Source organism: Schistocerca gregaria, chromosome 7 (assembly GCF_023897955.1).
Source record: "Schistocerca gregaria isolate iqSchGreg1 chromosome 7, iqSchGreg1.2, whole genome shotgun sequence".
Taxonomy (NCBI): domain Eukaryota; kingdom Metazoa; phylum Arthropoda; class Insecta; order Orthoptera; family Acrididae; genus Schistocerca; species Schistocerca gregaria.
The window spans coordinates 283,439,971-283,463,234 of NC_064926.1; the positions used below are offsets into that span (position 1 = coordinate 283,439,971).

A 23,264-nucleotide genomic window follows, 5' to 3' on the forward strand; every position below is an offset into this window, starting at 1 on the left:
GAGTTCTCATTCTGCCAAGGTTAAAGTACACCGCTCATGGAAAAATGTCGCTATCCAAAACCGGCGCCGACGCAACTGTGGTGCACCATCGGTCATAAAAGATAGCGATTAAGGGCGGCCGCGGAGATGTGCACGCGCGAATAAACGTGCAACTGTTGAGCAACTGACTGACCAGATGAACCAAGGGCTACCAACATTGTCACCTCAACGACCTTTTCAGATTAATCATGTTTTATGCTCCATCGGACTGATGGCTGTTGGTGTGTACGCCGGCCGGAGTGGCCGAGCGGTTCTAGGCGCTACAGTCTGGAACCGCGCGACCGCTACGGTGTGTGAAGTCCTTAGGTTAATTAGGTTTAAATAGTTCTAAGTTCTAGGGGGCTGATGACCTCAGAAGTTAAGTCCCATCGTGCTCAAAGCCATTTGAACCATTTGTTGGTGTGTACGGCGCAGGTCTGAAAAACCTGATTAGTTACGGTACAGCCGTAGTGGCCGAGGGGTTCTAGGCGCTACAGTCTGGAACCGCACGACCGCTACGGTCGCAGGTTCGAATCCTGCCTCGGGCATGGATATGAGTGATGTCCTTGGGATAGTGAGGTTTAAGTAGTTCTAAGTTCTATGAGACTGATGACCACAGAAGTTAAGTCCCATAGTGCTCAGAGCCATTTGAACCATTTTTTTTTTAGTTACGGTACATGAAAAGCCTCTGCATGTTGTGGAAATTGGAGTGCAACATGAATTAATGGGGTTGAGTTTTCCCACCAAGTCTTAATTTTTTTATATCCCTCCCGCCGACACCTTTAATAACCGCTTCTTAGTGTCGAGATGTATTTCTTAGTCAGTAGTTTCTGGTTATGTGAAGAAACGAGAAAATTGTCCCTCGGCCTTATGCAATATGTTTAAGTGTTCGTCGAAAGATAACGCATTAGTAGAGAGTGTATTCAGCAAGCGTATCTCGGGCTTTTAGTGACAGATCAGTTTTCGCTATCAGTACATCTTTGAGACCCTTTGCTAACCATGAACTGTCTCAGAATCTATGAATCTGCTAAGCACAACGAAGGGATAATTTTTTTTTTTTTTGCTACGTCCTCATTTTTGAGTTCAAAAATTCGTAAAGCTAATATTATGTTTAATATTTGTTTCTTGTGTTGAACAAGTTGATGGATAAATTGTTCAATATAGACGGGTTCACGCTTTCAGTACAACAATTGACTACTTCTAATGCGTTAGAAATATGATTAGAGTACTCTTTGTTCTAAAAAGAGAGATATACATTTTTTTAATTTATCGTAGTGCCAACATTTAAAATCGTCATCTCACTGATAACTTAATTGGAAGCACTAATGAAGATTAAATAATTACTCTAATTTATTAGACATTACTTTATAGGGCGAGGTGGGTAAAGTCACCAGTGCAGAAAAAATTGCCGCTGCATATTTTTTGCCCTAAACAGTGCTGCTGTCTCCGAGCAGTGAAAAAACTTACTCAAGAATGTAGGAAAAGACAGAATGCTACTTGCCGTAAAGAAGACGCGTTAAATTGCAGGCATAATTAAAGCTTTCGGCCACAGCCTTCATCAGCAAAACTGAAACACACACCACTCATACACCAGCAAGCACACCTTATGCGAGTGAGTTCGATAGATGAACCTTGTTGCGTTACTATATTTTGTTGTAGAAACGTTTGTGTTTTTCACTCGTTTGATGTAAGGAGAGTCATTTACATTTTTCTTGTTGCTTCACTTAAACAGAGAATAATACTTTTTTAAAAAATACAGTTGTTTAAACAATGTCTTTCGGCATATAAATGTAGTCTCTTGTTATTTCTTTCGGTTTGATAGTTTGATCCACGGAGCATTAATACAGACATGTCGGGCGATCGGGAAAAGTGGACAAGGTGTTTACCCTAATAAGAATTAATTAATTCCATAAATCATATATAATAGTACAGGTCAGACTAATTTCTAAACCCTTTAACATATAAAGCTTTAATCCATCATTCTCTCCCTCTGTAACGATTTTGAATTAATGAGACATTCTACATCTACATCTATTTAAATACCCTGCAATCCAAAAATAAATGCCTGGCAGAGGTTTCATTGAAACACTTACAAGGTATAGTATGTTTCCACCGTTACACTCTAGAACAGTGCGCGGCGAAACGAACAATTAAAGCTTTCGGTGTGAGCTCTCTTTTCTCCTGTTTTATTATGATGATCGTTTCTCCATATGTATGTGAGCGCCAACATAATACTTTTACACTCTGAGGAAAAAGTTATTGATTTAAATTTCACGAGAAGCCTCTACTGCAACGAAAACTGCTTTTGTTTTGATGATTACCACCCTAATTCGCGTATCACAATCCTATCTTATTTGGATACCACATCGCACAGAAATACTACAGAAGAGGGCGGATAAACGTAGTGCAAGCAGTCTCTTTAGTAGATCTGTTACATTTTTCTAAGTGTTTTATCAACAAATCACTGTCTTCCATTTGCTTTCTCCACAACTTTGTCTATGTGATCATTCTAATTTCTGCTGTTCGTGATTGCAACCCCTAAGTATTTAATTACACTGGCAGCCTTTACATTTGTGTGATTTATCGTGTAACCGAAATTTAGCAGATTTCATATAGTAGTCATGTGGTTGACTTCAGACTTTTCATTGTTTAGAGTCAGTAGCCAATTTTTGCACCATACAGATATGTTCTCTAAATCATTCTTCGATTGGTTTTAATCATGTGACTGGTTTTACAAGGCAGTAAATGACAGCATCATCTGAAAACAATCTATGTCGACTGCTCAAATTGTCTCCTATGTCGTTTATGTAGATCAGGAACAGCAGAGGGCCTTAAACCATTTCGGCCCGGAAGATATTGCATCTGTTTTACTCGATGACATTTCCTTCTTTAGTACGATCTCTGACCATTCTGACAGTAAATAACAACTCTAGTTGACACCTGGGACGATACTCCACAGGTACGCAATTTTATTACAGATCGCTTCGGCAAGGAACGTATCAAAAACATTCTCGATACCTAAAACTATGGACTTGTTTGACATCCCCTGTCGATAGCACTCATGGCATCGTAAGAATAGAGAGCTAGCTGTGTTTTCCCAAGAACTATGTTTCTGAATCTTTATTGGCTGTTTGCGAATAAATCGTTTTATTCGAGATAATTCGTAATGTTCGAGCACAGTACATGTTCCAAAACCCTACTGCAAACCGACGTTAGCGATATGAGTCTGTACTTCAGAGGATTACTCCTATTTCCTCTCTTGGATATTGGTGTGACTTGTGAACCTTCCCAGTCTTTGGTTATGGATCTTTATACGGATGAGGGTTATATATGATTGCTAAGTATTGAGCTATTGTATCTACATACTCTGAAAGGACCAGAGGTCTTGCCTTTATTAAATAATTTAAACTGCTTCGCTACAGGGGAAATATCTACTTTTAAGTTACCCATATTTGCAGTTGTTCTTGATGCGAAATCTGTAATATTTAATTAGTCTTCTTTTGTGAAATAATTTCGGAAAAACTTGTTTAGTAACTGTGCTTTAATATCATCAGTAACATCACCATTGTTATCGCTCAGTGTCGGTATTGATTGTGTCTATCAGATTTCGAGGCAGAGTTTCGTCGTGGAAAGTACTGGAAGACTCTCGCATTAAAGTTCAAGCAATATTTCGAGCTTCTGTTAAACTTCGTCAATCTTGGGGGTTTCGCTTTCTTTTAAATTTGACATGCTTGTTTCGTTGCTTCTGTAACAGTGTTCTGAACTGTTCTTTATACTACTGGGGATCAGTACCATCTCTTACTAATTTATTTCATATACATCTCTAAACTGCCGTCGGTACTATTTCCTTTAATTTGAACCGCATCTGCTCTATGCTTACATAGTTGGATAAGTAGTGGAGACTGTTTCCTAGTAAATCGTCAAGCGAAATTTAGTCTGCTTTTTTAAATACGTAAATTTTTCGTTTATTTTTGGTGGGTTTGGATGTTATGATATTGCCGCTAATCTTGTGCCCGCTAATCCTTGTATCCGTCATGATGCTCCGTATTTACTCAGGATTATTTGATACTAAGAGAGCAAGTATGTTTCCACATCCATTTACATTTTTGTGGGCTCCTGAACTAGCTACCCAACATAATTTTCATTACGATTTCTGACGACGTTTTATGCCTGCCACCGACTTTAAACATGTATTTTTGCCAACATATCAACGGTAGATTGAAGTCACCACGAGCTATAACTGCACGAGTGTGATACCTGTTTGAAACAAAACTCAAGTTGTCTTTGAACTGTTCAGCAACTGTATCATCTGAGTCGGGGGTCGGTAAAAGAACCAATTATTAATTTACAATATTGTAAGGTATAAACTCGACCCACATTAAATCACAGGAACTGTCTACTTCAATTTAACTTCAAGGTAAACTACTACTGACTGCAAAAAACGCTCCACACCAGCTGTATTTTATGTATTCTTTCGAAACACCTTTATGTCCCTCGTAAGAATTTCGGCAGAACTTATTACCGGCTTTAGGCTCTTCCTGTGTGTAGTGGACCCCTGACCTATTAAGTGGAACTCGGAAACCCACATTATTTACAACCTCTTTTCTGTTACATTTGACCCAACCATAAATCCGATTGAAGAAGGTCTTCCGCATCCACTTGGTATTGTTGGAGACACTGGGGCATCAAAATGCCCAGAAAAAATGTCTGGAAATCAGAACAACAAACACGGGATCCCACTGCGATGGCACTGGCCAAATTAGTCCCTTCGATAGGGAAAAGTGGCCACTGCGTAAGGCTTCAGTAAAATACATGTAATTCCTATACGTTATTCACATTAGAATGTGTAGATTCAAAACGTATTACCGACAAGCTTCTATTAATAACTATACGTTCATTCTCAATTTTAGTGGGCACTTTACCCCGGCTTCGCCTACGAGTACTTGCGATGCGCTTCTGTAGCAACAATGGTTACGTACGTTTGTTATCCAAGACGAAGTATATATTTAACGTTATCTAACTGTAGATATTTTTATACAAATATAAAAAAATTAGCCATCATATGTTGTGCTCGCAAAACGCAAAACTTGTTGGCCGATTGACTTGTAATTATGACACAACGTTGCATAAAATGTTGTTACCGAAAACCCCAAAAGTGTTTGACCCATTTACTTCACATTTTTACACGATACTCTCCTGAACATTCGGACGGACACAGAATACACATTTTTAATACATGTAATATATAAATATATATGTAAAATATAAAATGAAAACATTGTTGTTTACTTCAGATTTGAACACGTTGCCCTAATGAATGTCTAGACGAATATAGGATATATATTTTTAAAACTACGTAATATATATATATATATATATATATATGAATGAGAGCGAAACGTTGTTAGCAAAGATTTCGAATAGTTCTTGACTGATTTAATTCAATTTTTACATGATACTCCACTAAATATTCAGACAGACACAGACTATATATTTTTTAAACTACAATGTACAGGTTCTATGTTAAAACTGACTGCAAGAAAGAAAATGCTCTGTTGGATTCTGAACTACGGTAGCAGAGCATTAAAATTATTAGACAAATTGGTTTCCCCAATATATATTCTTTCTCGTATATTTTTAAACTAACTGTATATATAAGTACAGACAGTATTCACAGAAAGCAACAAATTATTATTTCTGGCTTAGCAGCTTATGACTGGAATACTACTACAGAATCTGAAAATCTTGGAAATTTGTGGTAAGGTCTTATTGGACCAAACTACTGAGGTCATCAGTCCCTAATCTTACACACTACTTAATCTAACTTAAAGTAACCTACGCTAAGGACTACACACACGGCCATGCCCGAGGGAGGACTCGAACCTCCGACGGGGGAAGCCGCGCATACCGTGACAAGACGCCTCAGACCGCTCGGCTACAGAGTGGGGTTGGAGGAAATGAACATAGAAGGACGGGGCAGGAAGACACGAAGAGAGAGGGGGGGGGGGGGGGGGAGAGAAGGATATTACAAAGTATAACCAGTTCCAGTACACAGTAGAAACGTGTGCTTCTTTCTTTTATGAGCTACAGCAAAGCATGGCCGGATACAGCTAGTTAAATATAAAAATTCCGTGTTGTCAGAGTAATTCGGAATGTGTGCCGGCATGTTCAGGCAGTTCGAGCCAGTAGTGGCCGGTACTACTCGTTTGTACACGAGCGTTACTGCACTCATAGCTTGGCTCGGTGTGGCGTTGCGGGCCGTGTCTTCTATAGCCTCCTTTAATTAAACGGCTCGCGCTTATCTGTGGACCACACTGCCTAAGAGGTTCAGGGACAGCTGCATCTCATTAACTTGCCCCATACAAGTTTTACTGCAATGACTTCCAGATACCGGTCTTGACAACACGGCCAAGATGAAGTCAACGCTCTCATAGGATTCCGGAACAAGAGAGATACTCGATCTGTTTACGTTATGTGGACGCCACGTTGAACAAGTGAAATTTCGGAGCTAAGTTGAACGCAAAGGAGAAAAAAAACGTAGGATACCAGTTAAAAAATAACATTGTAACGGATTGCAGTTCTTAATTGCGGAAAATTCTACACTTAAAATAAAAGTAAATAAAAGAATTCTATAATTCAACCGGCCGGAGTCGCCTAGCGGTTGTAGGCGCTACAGTCTGAAACCGCGCGACCGCTACGGACGCAGGTTCAAATCCTGCCTCGGACATGGATGTGTGTGATGTTAGGTTTAAGTAGTTCTAGAGGACTGATGACCTCAGAAGTTAAGTCCCATAGTGCTCAGAGCCATTTCAACAATTTTCTTTAATTCAAACAGTTGAGAAAATATGACTTTTTGTGGTTCAATAGCCCAGTAATTGAGCCTAATAAGTGCAAGACAAATTTGTAATTCAAAAGCGTCTTTACATAAATTTAGTTATCTCCTATCCAGACGCTCAGCGGGCACGCTGAAACCGAAACGGAACAGTCCAGTCGTGAAGTCTCCCAAATGGCAGATACTGACAAGAGTATTCGCAGCATGGAAAATCGATAAAAACAGAAATATTTGCAGCTGCAATTCATCTATATCACTAAGTGATTATCCAAGAGCACGGAACCTAGACACAGTTGCCGATTACTTGTTTGATTTTCAGACAGTGATCGAATTGAAAAATTTAAAATGCTGACATAATCTACACATTAATAGCTCCAATCATATGCAAAAGGTTTGAACACAGTGAGACAAGTATCACAATTATAAACTATGCATATGTCTAGCCAGCCCGGCTAGCCGCGTGGTCTAACGCGTTGCTTCCCCACCGGGAAGGCGTCCTGGTCCCGGGCACGTATCCGCCCGACGGATAGTGCCGAGGTCCGGTATGCCGGCCACCCTGTGGAGGGTTTTTAGGGCCATTTTCCATATACCTTGGCAATGCGGGCTGGTTGCCTCTATTCCGCCTCAGTTACACTATGTCGGCGATTGCTGCGCAAACACTGCCTCCACATACGCGTACACCATAATTACTCTACCACGCAATCATTTGGGATTACACTCGTCTGGTATGAGATGTTCTCAGGAAGCCTCCCCGTCGTTTCTAGGTCCCCGGTTTCATACACAATACACAATGTATATCGTAACTCACAGTGCGCAAATACCCAGACTATATTCATCCAGTATTAAATAGTGAGAGCACGTGCTGACTTGCAACCAACTTCACACGTAATTTCAAACTTTAAGGAAACATTTTTTTTCGCTGCTACCAACCACGAAAGTTTATCGCTTATTATGTTTCGCTTACTACATTTACTCCATGGACGTCAAACAAAACGTTTAATTTCTTACTTCTTTCCTCTTGTACCTCCAGAATTATATTTCTGTATGACACATGGTTCAGGAGATAGGAGAAACCACTTAGAACTTCCAGCATACTTCAAACATAATAAAATGTACCTTTTTGTTAGAGAAAATTACTTAGGACAAATTCCTCCAGTTAAACTACATTTATAGATGCGAATAATCGCGTAGATTTCTTCACCGGATCAGGAATGCACATTCCAACAGCGATGGACTTATTTCACTCTTACAGTTTCTCTGAACAGTTTCAGCAAAAAAAATTAATTATTCGAACATTTAAAGAAAAATTTCTTTACTATTCTCCCTTACCTGGATATTCAGGCCAACGCGTTGTGGACAGCTCCAGTCATTGTTCTCTGACTTTTGAGTAGAAAACTTTGATAAAATTCCTATCCCGTTAAAGTAGAAAAAAGTTAATGTGATTGGATTTCGCCTCTTACGAAGATAGGTTCTTTCTCGAATACGAGAATGCTCAAGAGGGATGTGTGTAAAATTGGTCAAAACGATGACTTTTTTCCACCAGATACTTTTGTCGCATGTTAAAAATATCGCATACAGTTTTTAGAGTTTAATCCATACCACAAATCATGTATAAAAGCTGTCTTCTTTCAAACAACGCGCAGTGTCACGGCAGCTTTTCTGCACGCCCATGTCCTTGCTTGCCATATTTTCTTATTCCCTGCCACCAGAGATGACATGTGCATATAGTACAGACGCTTGGGGCCCATTTGCAATGAGATTAACTACGATTCATTAAAGAAGTGCACACATATTGGAAGGTAAATCCCGAATGAAAGTTTTAATAATCTCATTTGGAAGAGACGCCCAAAGACATGATGTTTCTCATCTGCTGTTGTCAAAATTTCCTCGTATGATGCTTGTGTGGTGTTCAGTAATGGTAGGAATCATGGCCCATATGAGACTAGTGTTCAGGTTGCTTCGTTGAAAGCCTATTGGAGAAGGTTGATAATGTGCGTATTGCTAGTTCAGAAAAGTCAGTGAAAAATATTGCCAAAAGGACCAGCCAGAAGGATCAGACTAGAAAAAAAGAGCTACACAAAGATCAAATTTACGGTATTGTTGACACTAAGGTATTTGCTTTTGACATAAATGCTAATAAAATCTTTTTTCTCTATTTCCGACAGCTTTCATTTTTCAGTGTAGAAGAAACATTTTCTGCTAAACAATTACAGATAAAAATACAAACTTAGTATTTTCTGTATCAGAACTTCCTGATCTTTCAAAATGCGTCACTGTGAAATATATTTACATTTTTGTAAAATAGAAATAGGTGTGTATCACATACATAAATTCAAAAAATGATTGCGTGAGTTCTAAGGCTGATATTAACAACTGGTACACAGATTTGTTTATCTAACTGCTAAGAACAATCTACCACATTCTGAAAGTGAAATGGTCCTCATGTGATGGTAGACGTCCTTGAAGTATCCACTGACAACCGAGTCAAATTATTCCATAAACAAATTGAAAAAGTCCAGATTATACCCGATAACACGAGGACAACATGCACAAAAGTTGTTTAAATTATCTCTCACACAGTAAAAGTTACTTTAGATCATATGTACCCACGCTCTTTTTCATACAACCCCCTTAACGAAAGACCCAATATGAAACTCAAATCGTTTCGTCATTGAACAACGCGGTTGCAATCTTACTGAAGTTGGTCTCCTGCGAAAATATCAGTTTACAGTTCTGATTAACGACATCGAAAATGAGTATTTCAAATATTTCTTCTAAGTAAAACACAGGTACATAAATTAAGTCGGTAATTTTCAGCAAACCATTTAAATCGCATAGCTTATTGTGCTACTACCCAACGAAGTAGAAAATCATGTAAGCAGCCTCTTAGAATGAGAACGAAGTCTTTCGCGACGGTACTGTTATATAAAACACTCTCGGACTTTTTGCTCCGTCAGTTCAGTGTAACACCTCTAGCTTTCGACGATTACCTCCATCGTCTTCGTCTGGAGCAATTGGCTGTCAAAACTGTTGATGCGGCGGCCTTATATAGTCCTTCATACCTACAAATCCTTGATCTATCCCATGCTTTGTCACATATGTGTCGCCTGGATCTCCACCTCTCCTAAATTCTATAAAGCCCTAAATTCTATAAAGCCCCTCCTAAATTCTATAAAGCCACCATGGGTTCCATCTTGCTTTATATATCCGTCTCCCGTGTCCACGAGGATCCTCAATGACCTCATACCTTTCTCACATCTCCTCCTTTTCCTTGAACACATCTGTATCCTCAACACCAACCACCATCTCGGTCCCCCTGGTGTCCTCTTTCCTTGCCATTCTTCGCCTGCTGCTGCTCCTCTGCCAATGTGTCCCACACTCTCTCCATCTCCACACACTCCACCTCCTCTCCCAAAGAAACTTCCGCATCTCCCCATATTGGATGATGTGCTTCGACCTGTTATCTATTCTTCTTTCCAACTCTGACCCACCTCTTACTCTCTCAACCCCTCTCGCTAGGGTTCCCTGTCCTTTCCATCCCCCTCTCCTATTTCTTCACCTCTACCCCCCTGTCCTTCTCCCTTCTCCTTTCCCAGCCCGTGCATTCCTTCCTGGGCTGCTCCCTAGTCCCATCCCCATCTCCTGCCCCTTGCTGTGCTACAGGATCGCCGGCCGGAGTTCTAGGCGCTACAGTCTGGAACCGCGCGACCGCTACGGTCGCAGGTTCGAATCCTGCCTCGGGCATGGATGTGTGTGATATTCTTAGGTTAGTTATGTTTAAGTAGTTCTAAGTTCTAGGGGACTGATGGCCTCAGAAGTTAAGTCCCATAGTGCTCAGAGCCATTTGAACCATTTTGCTACAGACTCCCCCTTCCGCCCCTTCCTATACTCCTCTCTCCTCCGCTAACCCTCCTTTCCTCTTTCCTCTCTCCCTTCTCTCTGACCGCCGCTCCCTTGGTGAGTCCTTCTGATTTAAAACCAGATACTCTTTGTTGTGCATAGGTGCTCGCTGTGTATGTTGCATAAGTGCAGTGTGTGTTCAGTGTGGTCATCCCATGTGCCCACATGGGGCAGGGTACGAAATAACAATAAAGAAAAAAGAAAGTAGTTTTGACACTCAGTTGCTCCTTACGTAAACAATGGAGGTAATCAACAAAAGCTCGAGATTTTACCATGAACTGACACGGCAAGATGTTCGAGATGTTTTACACAGCAGCTTAGTATATAATAAGTTATCACTGGTGTTTAACCTTCCTTTAGCACTTTGATTTTGAATAGTACAAAATCAATCATATTTTCTTAGATTTGGAAAAGTAGTGTTACAGTAACTTCGCACTTTTTTTAAACTTTTTCTCGCTTACGTGCTTAACGTCAAATTAAATCATTTTTAGAGAAAGCAGAAGTTTGAGTTGGATTCTTTGGAGAATCAGGAATTTATTGGTTTGCACTAAATGGGACGCTATTTCGCTCTGAAGTAAGATGTGGCTTACAGTCACAAATTAGAAATTATGTCACAAACAGCTCATTTGCGGGTCCATGTGCACGAGAAAGTCTTTGCTTGTATTATAGTGACAGTTTTAAGTACGATACACCCTGTAAAGCACACAGTACTTGTCCGATCGGAGTACCTCCCTTAATCATACATCATAAGACACATAGATTGATATGAATGGGTGACCAACGACGCTAGACACCCAGAGTATGGACAAATTGTCACGAGCACTGATGCATCACAATACTCGCTGATATAACAGCAACGAAAAGCAGAAGTGCCATTGGATCGCTTTTGTCCGTTAAGCAGTATTGATATCCCCATAAGGAGAATATTGACGTGATATATCACCTTTCCTCGCAGATGAATGCTGTGGACCCGTCTTTCGTCTGTCGGCGCGAATCATACGGTGGAGACCTTTACGGCGATCAAGACAGTGCGCCATCTCATCGCTCTGAATTGCCTCCAAATTCTGTAATGAATATGGACTGGCTGAATCTCAGATGGCCAAGGAGGCAATCTGACTTCATTTTCCCTGCCAACCCCATCCAGGAAGCTTTCAGAGACCAGTGCTTGAATTTTGCCCTATTCTGGCCTATATGTTTGCACGTTTGGCGGCTGATCGGTGCTGGTGGATCAGTATGACTCTCCTGACGCTTTTTGTGCCCCACTGAACCAATGTCTAGACATATGCTACAAATCAAAAGCGATATGCCTGTAATCCAAGTTATTTGTCATTTTTTACGCAGCTTTATAGGAAATACAAGTTTACAAGGTATTTCACAAACTGGTAGTTCATAATAGATTGGCTGACTAGGTGAACGAATGAGCAAGGCAGTGGTTGGTGGTTTGCACTTGCTGGTCGTAGCGGCGCTACCAATGCTTGTTCAGCTGGTTGAATTACTTTTTCATCTTTTTCTTTCAGGGGCCTTTCCCGTTATTCACTTCTTTTCTCACATTAAAAAAAAAAGCTAAAACTCAGAATGGATCCGAAGGCTCGTCACAAGGCGACCGTTTAAGTGAAGACAATAATATGAACTCTCATTCAGAGACGAGTTGCGACCGCACTACAGCAACTAACTATGTTCGGTGCCCGTGGTGTGTGAGAAAGCGACATTATTCACCGTGACTCTGTTAACTAGCCAATGGCCTTGCCGCAGTGGTAACACCGGCTCACATCAGATCACGAAGTTAAGCACTGTTGGGCTGTGCTAAAAACTTGGCTAGGTCACCGTCCGGGTCTGCTCAGTGCTGTTCACAAGTGGGGTTCACTCAGACCCTGTGAGGCCAATTGAGGAACTACTTGACTGAGAAGCAGCGGCTCTGGTCACAAAAACCGACAACAGCCGAGAGAGCGGTGTGCTGATCACATGCCCCTCCATATACGCATTCATGGACACGCAACTGAAACCAGCGGAACAGCATTACCACGTACTAGATTAATTGCGTTACATTGACGGCATCGGCACAGAATGACACGGGGGTCGGTCGGTACCGTAGGGCCTTACGAGACCTGTTAGGACTGACTCTCCAGTAATCGTTATATTTGTGATCATATGACTAAAATGGTAAAGATGCAGCTTGCAAACAGCTGATTTATCGGTATAACGGGATGTGTACAATCACTGCAAGAAGAGACACGTATCTACATGTTATTCCTTATTCCTTGACGCAGCGCACAGGTTAACAACCGGTGGCCCGTGGGCCGCGTCTGGTCCGCGATTGGTTACAATCTAGCCTGCGAAAGAAAATTTTGAGAGTGAAAGCGGGACGTGTTTATGGATATTTCCGCCGACTCTCTGCTCGCCTCAGGTTTGCAGCTCATAAGTCAGACTAGTGAAAGTTAATTTATTTACTGTTACACAAACAACACATACCTTTTCGATCAGTCATCAAAAGTATTTTTGAACCAGTGTTTAAAAAACACTTGCTACTAATATTTGTGGGTATTAACACACTGAATTTACACCATGCGAATGACATGCCTGTGGCCAAAAACTTGCTTTTTCCACTCAGATTTCGTCTCTCATTGACGTATTTTGTTTCTCTCTTCTTTCTCATATTAGCATTAGCAAATAATTCGTAGCTATTGTAGACGTATTATAACTCTGAAACTCTTAAAATAGAAGGTAGTTTGAATCAGCGGCAACTAGTTACTTTTATAGGCGATTATTTTTTCATGATGACATTTCAAGATGCCCTGGCAGCCGATCTTCAGATGTGTACATTTATTTACACGTCGTGAAAATTGTTTCTTTACTAATGGTGTTGCAAAATTTTGTAACGGAAATTTTTAAGGAAGCTATAGTTAAACGTCATCAGTACGGAAGCAATATTCACGACGCATAAACAAATGTTAACATCTGAAGATTGGATTAAGAAAAAGTCAGTGTACTCACAGAATATAACGCATGTTTTGAGGCATAATTTGTTGGTGTGGCATATCGGGAAAGATGTGTCATTCACACTGGTCCTGACCCCGCAAACATTAACATTATTGTACAAGAAACCCCACGTGTACTAAAACTCCAGAAATGTCCCAGTTCATCCAGTGAGTCCGTAGAGACTGGTCTAAGAGGCGTAGGGTATGACTGGGCGTGCTTTTCCATCAGTGTTCTGCTAAGGTTAAGACAATCCGTCCTTGGACTGGACGAGTAGTAGTGTAGGATTTTTCTGCCTGTTTTCCCGAGAAGTTCTCGTATTTTATGTCACTCGCAGACGCAGTATCAGCGGCATCGGATTCTCTTTAAAGTGCAATTCAGCTTCATCTTCCTGAGATGAAGCTATATTAGTCGGAAAAACATTCAAAAGGAATACCATTCTGATGTAGTTACTTACTAAACACCACAGACTGACAATATAGACTCAATAATGATCAGTGTTGTGATAAAGTACTTGGGACCTGTAGACTTCTCCTAACATGTGTATTGGAAAAAGGGACTTTAATTAGCAGATATTTAATAAACAAGAATACTTGCTTTGCGCCAGAATAACTATGCTTTCCCTATGTACCTCGCTGCTGCTGACGTAATGGGAGTTCTCATTTCTAACGAACGCCTCACACCACTGACTACTGGCGACGCTGCAATATGGTTCACAGGCTCTTTCAGTCAACATGGGAACTGGAACATTACTCACAACTGTGTGCGTTATGCAGTACCGCTTAATTCACTAAATGCTACATAATATCTAAAGACGGGATACAAAATTGTAAAACTGGAAAATAAGGAAATAAAATGTGGCTTGAACAGAAGGGTTACTTTGCAACGGCCGCTACAGTTACGACTTCATGCGCTAGAAACGCTGCTGTAGAATCACGCTTCCAGGCAGCCCGTGAACTTCGCATGGAAGACTGTGTAACTGGCCCGAGGGTCACTAAAGGTTGCCCGTGCCTGGCTTAGAGAATTATTACCATAGTACACTGGTGAGCCAAAGAAACTGGTACACCTGCCTAATATAGTGTAGGGCCTCCGCGAGCACGCAGAAGTGCCGCAACACGACCATGAATCCTGCAGGACTGTCCATAAATGCAAGGCATCCCAGAAATGGTAAATAATGTTCATGTCTGGAGAGTTTGGTGGCCAGTGTTTAAACTCAGAAGAGTGTTCCTCAACTCGGGACGTGTGGGGTATCGCATTGTGCTGCTGGAATTGTCCAAGTCTGTCGGAATGCACAACAGACACGAATGGATTCAGGTGACCAGACAGGACGCGTACGTACGTACGTGTCACCTGTCAGAGTCGTATCTAGTCGTATCAGGCGTCACGTATCACTCCAACTGCACACCCCCCACACCATTCCAGAGTCTCCACCCTGCTGACATGCAGTCTCATAGACTCATGAGGTTGTCTCCATACCCATGCACATCCATCCGCTCGATAAAATTTGAAACGAGACTCGTCCGATCAGGCAACATGTTTCCAGTCATCAACAGTCCAAATGTTGGTGTTGATGGGCCCCGGAGAGGCGCAAATCTTTGTGTCGCGCGGGCGTCAATGGTGCACGAGTAGGCCTTCGGCTCCGAAAGACCATATCGATGATGTTTCGTTGAATGGTATGTAAGCTGACACTTGTCAGTGGGCCAGCATTGAAATCTGCAGCAATTTTCGGCAGGGCTGCAATTCTGTCACGTTGAACGTTTCTCTTCAGTCGTCGTTGGCCCCGTTCTTGGAGGAACTTTCTCCGGCCGCAGCGATGTCGGAGGTTTGATGTTTTACAGGATTCCTGACATTCATGGTACACTCGTGAAATGGTCGTATGGGAAAATCCCCGCTTTATCGGTGCCTCGGAGATGCTGTGTCCAATCGCTCGTGTGCCGGCTATAATACCACGTTCAAACATACTTAAATCTTGATAACCTGTCATTGTAGCAGACGTAACCGATCTTACAACTACGCCAGACACTTCTGTCTTATACATACGTTGCCAACCGCAGCGCCATATTCTGCCTGTTTACATGTTTCTGTATTTGAATACGCTTGCCTATACCTGTTTTTGGCGCTGCAGTGTAGTTACTACTTCACAAACGTTATTGTAACCTGCAACTCTTTCGCCATCCACCGCGCATGGTTTCTTTAGGACATGAGCTGTATCACTGACACGCTACTAACCGCGTGATTTAGGGCGAGCAGCGCAGTCATCGAGCCGAGATATCAGCGTCCACCCCTTGTCTTACTGTTGGAACAGGCTGGGGTGGCTCGTTAGTCAGATGCGAACCGTCCCTGCACGTCACAGCATTTAAAGTTACGCAACGCGACAGTGGCAGATTCCCATACCAGGATCAAGAAATTTCTTAATGAATTCGTAAATCTTTACGAAGGACAAATCCATAGAGGACTGTTATAACCAGGAATAACACAATAAGCTCTTCAGTCTGGTTTATTAAATCACAAATCACTTTTTAACAATTGTGTTAGCCAAGCGTCTACCCAGGCTCACACTCAGAAGTAATGCATAATTAACGTTTGGTTATACCAATGTCCAAATGCGCACGGTGGGGTGCACGTCCCGTAATTATTCCCAAGTCCAGTGAAGTTCCGTCTCTCCAAGTGAAGTCGCCAGATCTCCGCCGGGCAGCCAGGTAACTTCCAGTGGTACGGCGCGTCACCCTCAAGCAGCTGGAGCACGGCGGGCTGCACTTCCCCATGAGAACTGTCGTTTGCGGCGGCGGCCGGGTTTATATAAGGCTTGCTAGTTAACGGAGCCGTCGGCTGGGGTCGCTGTTTTGCAGGGAAAACCAGTCGCAATGTGTCCTGGCGTAGCCAATTGCTGTGTGCTGAAAAACGCGCGCGAGCGAAGGCGGCCAGCGATGGGAGCAGCGGGCCGCCCAGAGAAGTGCGGCCAGCGATGTATTTGGCGGCCGCGTACTGGAGCGCGTTGTTCGGTGTTTCTTTGAAGTGGTGTATACCACAAGGACCTAAATCTGTTATCTCCTGGAAGACTGAAGACAAACTATTAACAGGCAAGACGCTGTTGCAGGTGGCACGACCTTCATTTCCGCCGATCTTGCAACTGACTCATGCAGCCATCCCACACAGAGACCTTCAGTTTAACGTAGACACCGAGTCACGGTGCACCTTGGCATCTTAACTTGACGAAAGGGTGACAGAGCTTCAACAAAACGAAACATTTGGCCGTGAGAACTACATACATGTGTTTTAAATGTCGTATCTCTTCTACTCGACAAGAAATACTTTAAAATAAACTTAGGGTATTGGGCACATAAGCGGATCGGCATAATAAGTATCTTAAAGACATGAAAACAATTTTTATAGTTAAAATTGTGCATCTACATCTGCTTCTGTTTTTTGCAAACCACTTTGCGGTGCTTGGCAGAGGTTACTTCACATTGTACAATTTATTTGGGCCTCTTCCCTCCTCTCCATTCGTGTATAGATCGGAAGAAGAATGGTCGCCTGAACACCAGCGTCTTCCCGGTACTTGTGAAAAACAAAGGCTGTGACCATTAGCGTTGCCCTTCCAGAACGAAATTTTCATTCTGCAGCAGATGGTGCGTTGATATGAAATTGCCTGGCAAATTAAAAGTCTACCAGACCGAGACTCGAACTCGGGATCTTTGCCTTTAGCAGGGAAGTGCTCTACCGATAGTTGGGCCGTGACGTGATGAGCAAGTTGTTTCCATGGCACCCTGGGGGTGGAATTCATTTGCCCGTGTCACGCGGGCCAGCAGGTTGCCACGCGGTACAATGCCGATATGCACAACCATTTCCAATGGGGCGATGCGCCACTTTTTCCACTTCAAAACTAACTTAGTGAATTGTCCTAGTTTTAAACAGAATACAGTCTGGTTTCATCTGTTGTGCCATTATACTAGCTCCATTACGTAAAAAATAACCGTTCTAAAATTCACACTGTTTATAAGTACTATGCAAATATAATTACGTCTTGTACTTTTTTTCATTTTATTTAGTCTCTCTCTTCATCAAGACCGGTTTCAGAACATTTTTTCACACCAGTGAATTATCATCTTTTTCCCTCGTGCATTTTCATCCGTGTAAGTTTTCACTACCAATCGTGAAACTCACCCTACTCAAAAACAAATTCAATCTCTTAGTTGAGGTCCTACGTGCCAGATTAGGATGAGATTTTCGAAGTAGTAAACGTTTTCCTGATGGCTCTGTATGGGAAAGGAAATGCGACAAGCCTGAACGATCTGAGAAACAGGCAGTACATATTTTCATCATACGAAAATTAGTACCAGAAAAGCCTGACTACTCCCACCGAAACTGCCGCATGACAACATTCACTGAGTACTTCAATAATGATAATTGAAACCAACAGGTGTATTGTAATACAACGTCGTTTATTCAAAACTTCCTACTGTTTTCGACGCCAGAAAAGCATCATCTCAGGATCCAAGCGTAATCTTCCGTCAGTTTACAAATCACTAAGACCGACGGAGTCTTCAAATGGAATCAGTGCAACTTATTAAGCATGTTACGCCAGCATGTGCAGCCCAATAAGTCAAGTGCAGCGTCTGGCCGTTGGTGGGTTTGTGACGGCTACATGGTTCAAATGGCTCTGAGCACTATGGGACTTAACATCTATGGTCATCAGTCCCCTAGAACTTAGATTTACTTAAACCTAACTAACCTAAGGACAACACACAACACCCAGCCATCACGAGGCAGAGAAAATCCCTGACCCCGCCGGGAATCGAACCCGGGAACCCGTGTGACGGCTACATAACGCAATGCAGTAGACTTTGGCCCTACTGTACTCGACGTTGTTGGTTGGCCATGCTGGTGTAACATGATTGATAATTAGTACTGTTTCCATTTGTAGATTCCGTCGGTCTTTGTCACTGTGTTTCGTATGTTGATGGCAGATTTCGCTTGGGGTCTGGAGATGACGCTTTGTAGCGTCGAAACTGCTAGCATGTTTTGAATAAACGACACTGGATTACAATACAACAGTTGATTCCAATTGTCATTCATCAAGCACTTCATGTTGGGCGCCGTGCCACTGTCTTCGATGGATTGCCAGAGATATTCACCGAGAGCTTACTTTCAGGTGCAGCAATGGTTACCTAGTCAAACCACACTATGATCAACAAAAAGATCCTAACGAGTGGAGGTGGGAAACAACAAGGAGTGATCTCTTGCAAGTGCCAACGACTTTGAATCCTACACCGTACTCGATTCTCCGGTCATTACTTGTAAATGCAAAAAAAGAGGCTACTAACACAACTGTGGATACAGCAAGGTCGGTTTTCATTATTCGGCAATATGCACATAATGCGAAGGGCTGTATGAAAACGTCGAACACTCGGAAGGCAGCACTGTCAAAAACGAAGAAAAGACCAAAGAAAGAGACAGATAACAGACTGAAGACAGAGACACGGTGAGGAAGGTGTGTCTTATCTCCCAACAGATTTAGCAACTTTTCTCCTCTCCTTTAGATATGATCACAAGTTGTTGTTTTCTTACCACCCCTTTCGTTTTCCAGATGGAGGAGCCCAGAAGCTGATGATAGAACAACTCAAACCTGTGCCACGACCCACCGCATTTAAAGAACTTCAGCCAGGACAGCCTAAACAACAACGGAACATGTAATTTTTGCTCATATAATAATGTAATACATAATCATATGTAACCTACATAAATAAAAATGTTCAGTATCATATATCTCCGAAAGTTCTTCACCGCTTGCTTTGAAATTTTGGCAAAATGTTGCATTCGAATGTGCGCATGCTTTTGTATACCTAGTTTTTAACATATATAATATATAAATAAATATGTGTTAAGTGAAGGAGAAACGTTGTTACCAAAAATTTAGAAAAGATTTTAACCTATTTATTTTAAATTTGGCACAGTGGGATGTATGATGAAACGTTGTAACAAACAAGAAAGTATTTATGAATTACGGGCTTATGATTAGAATACCATTATTGAATCCGAATATGCAATACCATCTAACAAGCCTCAAGGTCAGGAAGAGGGGAAGGAGGAAATAGAAAGCACAGAGGAGAAGATGTACAAAGAGGAAGCAGGAGAGCATGGAGAGAGAGGGAGGGAGGAGAAGGTGGCCAGAGAAAGGAAGCAGGATGTGGTCGACAGAGAGACGGGTGGGAGGAGATCGAGTGAAAGAGAAGAAGACGGTGGTAGGGGGAGGGGAGATGGAAAAGAGACAGGGCGGAGGAGGTGGACAAAGATAGGGGAAGAAGATGAGTAAGACGCATATCCTATTCCCATACGTATTAGAAACGTATGCTTTCTTTTTTCTTTTTTTTCCGTTTACGTAGACTGAGCCGCGCGGCCACTTGTTGCCGGGCGCAGCTAGTGTAACTATGTTTCAAGATTTTTGATTGGAATTTTAACTTTTTTGTAATCGTATTTCAGCAATTTCGGACTTAATTAAATAACCTGAATAGTCCGTAATTTCTGAACAAATTATCTATAATTTTACATATACGATCCAAGTAGGGTATGTACAGAGAATTGGAAGGAATTCACTCACAGCCCTTAATAATACATTCGTGGAAAAAGTGGATTTTTGAGGAGACGGCGGAAATACGCCAATTTTCACTTATCTCTTGAGCTCCAACTTTATAGCGGATTTGTATGAAATTTTATGTACTTTTATCCCAAATAGGGAGGCTATTTACGAAAAGCTGTTAGTTTCCGACTTTAAAACAAAGAACTGTCAAAAAATGAGATTAACCATTTTTTCATTTTGTCAACGTTGCGTCACGAAATTTCGTTGGCAAACCTCAGCTTCGGAATCAACAGTCCATCAAACATGTAGAGTGGAATAAATCAGAACAACCGCACAGCTTTCGCGGTGAAAACATAGTTTGACTGGAGTATCAAGTTTTGTTGGTGGAAGATCGTGGAATGCAGAGCCAGGCTGAGACGGCAGCAAGCCACTGTTATACCTCAAAGCAGGAAACCCAGAGCGGAAATCGAATGTGCCCTGCTCTCCATCTCGTGGCCAGCAGTTAACCCACGTCCCCTTTCTGATGCCACCTATTAGCCGCATACAGATGCGCGTGTACGCAGCAGGCACGTAGACCACAGTGAGAATTCACGTTGTGGCTGTGTTCAAAAGACGCGGTTGAAATATTCGAAACAAAATTTTGACCAGATCACTGAAATATGCGCAAGCACACTATGCAAAGAGAATTTTAGGAGAAGTGGGTTAAATGTAATGTATGTAAGGGCTGAACGTACTAACTTCATGCAGTCGTGGAGGATTTGCTTTAATATTTTTATGATCATTGTAAACTTTAGACATGTTAAAATTTCTCCCGAACAGTGAACTATAATATTACCATCGCCTGTTACACATTTCTGTTATGGATACTATCGCATTAAAATTACGTTTTATTTGCTATATTCGTGAGTTTGTTGTGAGTCATATTACAGGAAAACAGGAAAATATCAGTATGAGATTGATGGTAGCAGATGTGGCACAAATCGTTCGCGTCTTAATCCTTTTGTTTCTAAATAAACAAAAATGCTATCATATTAAAAAGGTCTGTGTCACATTATAACTCCTTCTTACCAATAATTAAATAGTTGCCTATTTTTGCCTGTTTTTCGCGCAGTTTGACTACACTATCTGTCTCCTCCTCCCCCAATGTTACACATTTTTCCAATTTCACGTTCCTTCGCCCAGACATTGCCTCGACGTAAAACGTTATCCAAGGATTTCAAAGCGTCATGATCATTTATCAAGAATTTAAATTCTGTTTTACCTTTAGGCAAATCAACAGCGCAGCACATACTTCGACATAAGTACTCGTATATAAATACAAACATATTTCCCCATTTGGGTATGTCACGTTTCACTCGTTAACTTAAGTTTTTGAACACTTAAGTACTATCTTCTACACCTATGGACACTGAAGTCCCAATTTATGTAGCAATATTATGTTCAAACCTTTAGACGGCCGGTGTGACCGAGCGGTTTTAGGCGCTACAGTCGGGAACCGCGCTACCGTTATGGTCGCAGGTTCGAATCCTGCCTCAGGCATGGGTATGTGTGATGTCCTCAGGTTAGTTAGGTTTAATTAGTTCCAAGTTCTAGCGGACCAATGACCTCAATTGTTAAGTTCCAAAGTGCCCAGAGCCATTTCAACCATTTTTGAATCCAAACCTTCTCGAAATATTTCTAGTTACACGATGCTCAAAAACCGCAAAAAGTCGAAGAAATGACAAAATGCAGATAAAAAACTGAGGTTTTCTTACGTTACAAAATGTATCTCTGTTTAAAGCAGATAAATATGTAACTTCATCCTATTATTATTAATGCTTACGTTATGCCTGAATCATCTGCATCACAACTTCATGTGTCTAATTTTGAATGTACAGTAGCCTAGTTGTTTCTGCGGCTACTACATGGGGTTCGTAGAAATACTATGTTTACTTGCCCACACTTTCTAACGTTGGCACCTCAGTCTTGTTGCAGCCCTTGTTCACTCAAGTTCGAGCAGCCCTTAGCGGCTCACCATCTTATTTACAACTAATCCTGACGTCGCCTTTCCGACTTAGATTTTTTAAAATGTGACTTGTGAGTACTGCATCTCTTTCCCGTCAGAACAAACTTTAATTCTATTAATGCATTATATACCTAATATGTTTTAGAACAGTTAGTTTAATTCTGAAGACGACGCTCATAGTAGCGTCGGAACCTGGTCAATTTTGACTTAATATTTGTGGCCGAGGGCTTATTTGTTCTAATATAACAAAATGAAGACTTTCACTACCGTGTGACACTGCTATTGGTAAATCTTTCGGGGTATAACGTCGTGGTCAACGAAACTCTTCTGTTCCGAACGTTTCGTCCAGAACTGCTCTGACATCTTCAGAGGCGTTGCTCCAGCCTTGAGTCTTGGCCGACTGTTCAGTCTGAAAATGTCCAGCGCAGTTCTGGACGAAATGTTAGGAAAAGAAAAGTTTCTCGTATCACGATCTCATACCCCGAAAAGTTACCAGCAGCAAAGTCTAAGAAACACCTAGTAAATATTCGCTCAGAGACATAAGAAGTGCTGAAAAATTCCCAGATGCGACCGCCGTCGTACCTACAAGCTTGATGGATGGAGGAACGCGTCGGTGTTAACGCCTTCCCGAAGGTATGCTTAGAAATATTTTGCGATAGTTGAAAGCAAGCGCAGAAACCGAACGTTACAGAGAAGCGGTAGTCATCCTCAACTCAGACACAGCCAGCCCCTTAACGTGCAGCGCACAGCTGCATAGGTACGTTTCTGAGCAACTTCTCCTGCCATGCTTCAATAAACACACAGGAGGCTTGTTCTGCTTCGTAATTACTCATTACTACGTGCATAAGACTTTAGCAACGCACTTGCTTCAAGTTACTGAAATACCGATACTGCTGATATTATTTTTCAAATGAACAGATTGAGGGCAAAAAAATTCCGACATAAAATGTAGCTAACAG

General features: G+C 41.7%; 1 protein-coding gene across 2 annotated transcripts in view; it reads left to right on the forward strand.

Moving 5' to 3' along the window:
• LOC126282113 (uncharacterized) overlaps nt 1-23,264 on the forward strand; it is a 388,870-nt gene that overhangs the window by 30,489 nt on the left and 335,117 nt on the right. For both annotated transcript variants that reach the window (XM_049981576.1, XM_049981577.1), the window contains exon 2: nt 19,311-19,413. The gene's annotated coding sequence lies outside the window, so the exon portion shown is untranslated. The remainder of the gene's footprint in view (nt 1-19,310; nt 19,414-23,264) is intronic.